General features: G+C 33.2%; 1 long non-coding RNA gene across 1 annotated transcript; it reads right to left on the bottom strand.

Moving 5' to 3' along the window:
* Positions 1–525: 525 nt before the first annotated feature.
* LOC107794103 (uncharacterized) lies at positions 526–1,553 on the bottom strand. The gene is made up of 4 exons (XR_012700962.1): positions 1,333–1,553; positions 1,023–1,102; positions 874–948; positions 526–757 (listed from the first exon to the last, which is right to left on the bottom strand). It is a non-coding gene; the product is annotated as an uncharacterized LOC107794103 (long non-coding RNA).
* Between the last annotated feature and the right edge of the window lie 773 nt (positions 1,554–2,326).

Here is a 2,326-nt window from a genome sequence, read left to right as displayed (position 1 = left end):
TGAGTCTTAATACCGATAGAAGTGCATTCGGCTCGAGGGTGGCTAACCTTCCAAGGTTGAAATTGTCTAATTCGCGTTGTTTGTATTTACTTTATCATTATTTATTTTAATTACACTCTAATTTATCATTTTGTGTCAAGTTAATTCACATATCTTTAAAATTACTTACAAATTCAATTATTATCCGATTTTAAAAGTAAACAAAAACAACTGCACAAAATCAATCGTTCAATTTTCCAACTTCAGATAAAACCAAGAGCATGGAGAAAAAGTGCAAACGAAGGGAACCTAAACCACAACCAAAGAATTAGGCGTGAATACCATCGAGCTTTAAATAAGATACATAACAAATCCCCAAAAGTCAAAAGACCACTAGCAAAAAAAGACAGATATATTAGCTGCGACCAAATTAAAAGCAACTCCCAGTTAGAAATTTTCTTCACTTGACCAAAAAAAAGATATTTTTGCACAATTGTCACGAAAGTACCAAGTATCAGATCTGGTCCCAGAAATGAGTGCTTGTCCTAGTTGAATTATCATTATCATTAAGCACCAAGAAAATAGAGTACATGAACAACTTGAGCTCATCTAATTTCTTTTGGTCTTTCCCAACTAAGCCCATTAAAAACAAAAAAGGCAACTACTATTTATTAAGGGATAGGCTAATAGATGTCATATGCTATTTCTTCCGACACTAAATTCTGGTGCCTTTTTCTTCATATCATCTGCCAATATATGTCTAATCATCATCTTCCTCCTGTCAAATAAACAAGCAAGCACTGGATTAAAATAATTATTATAGTAAGAGTATTTAACGTGTATCTGTCAAAATAAAAATTTCTATCGACAATATAGCAAAATATTAACACATACCTCTTCGTCATCGTCCTCATCGTTAACCTCAGACCTTGACCTGTTAGATTCCTCCTCTTCATTTGAAACACCAGCCTATAAAATTACCAAATTTTAAAATTAGATCAAAATAACAGTATAAACAATGCAGCAGAGAGCATAAATTTTACTTGTTTGTTGTTATAAGCCTCATGCTCTTTTAGTACTCAACCTTCCTTTTCTCTGCTTTTGCTTGATAAGGAGCTTTCTCCTATTTAAGATTATTACAAAAATTAGCAACTCTGAATCGCAAAATCACATAAAAATTTTAGCCAATATAATTCTCTTTTTTGTGCTACTAATAAATCAAAATAAAAATTGATTACTTACGGCAGCTTTACCAACCTAAAAATTAAAATGCGAAAATATACAATTCAAAAATCACTGAAAAATATCAGAAATGATATTTATTTGGATCTAGTTATAGGGAAAAAAACTTACACAGCGGGAACAGATTTGTTGTTAGGATGCTTCTCTTTGTACTGCTTCCTGAACTCCTCCATAGAAGGCACTTGGAAATTTCTTAGGATCTTTTGCAGCCTTCTTTTCTTTCTTAGTCTGCGCAAGCTTCTTCAAACCAAGCCTATAAAATTAAGTCAACACAAAAATATCAAAATCAGTAAAATTTATACAACAAAATCGTAAATACCATGAATGAAAATCTTAGATCCGAGACTTGGTATATGTATACGGTTAAATTCGGGCTCACCCGGTTTTATTATTTGACCGAGACCAGGAGGTTGCATCAAAGGACGGCCTCGTAACGGAACAAACTAAATCATGAGGAAAAGGTACAGAATTCAGAATCGAGGTACCTGTCGAGATCGAGGCTAGTAGCGATCGAAACCAAATGAGACAGACATCGAGTAAAGATCGAAGATAACATAATAACAGAAAGACGAGATATCTGTGATTGGTCAAGGATCATGGCGTAAATCTCGGAACGGATCGAATCAGAAACGATTAATTATCCAATCATGAAATTTTCTTCTGTAATTAGAATTATACCATAAGTGGAATTCTTCTACTATATAAATAGGGGTTCTAATCATTTGTAAGACACGTTTTTTGACAGGCAAAAAGGCAATATAATTCTTTTTCTCGTTTAAACTATTGTTCATTAGTTTGTTACACTTTGATTGTTCTTGTATCAACCAGTTCGAGGGTGTCCAAACTCGAGGGCTGAGTTTCATTCTAATACTGATTTGCTTTACTTTATTGTTAATTTCTATTACCCATCCTCACTTTTATCAATTGGTATTAGGTGAAATCACGTGTCCTTAAAATCACATTATAAGTTTAATTGTTATCCAATTTTAAGGGTAAACAGTTTGGCGCCCACCATGGGGCTAAGGATAATAGTGATTGCTTAATACTAATTCCAATAACACACATTGCTTTACACTTGTTCTCGTAAGAATCTTTATTTTCAGGA

The sequence above is a fragment of the Nicotiana tabacum genome, chromosome 17, assembly GCF_000715075.1.
Source record: "Nicotiana tabacum cultivar K326 chromosome 17, ASM71507v2, whole genome shotgun sequence".
Taxonomy (NCBI): Eukaryota; Viridiplantae; Streptophyta; class Magnoliopsida; order Solanales; family Solanaceae; genus Nicotiana; species Nicotiana tabacum.
The sequence above is the reverse complement of the archived record's forward strand: the minus strand, read 5'-3'. Positions and strand labels throughout refer to the sequence as shown.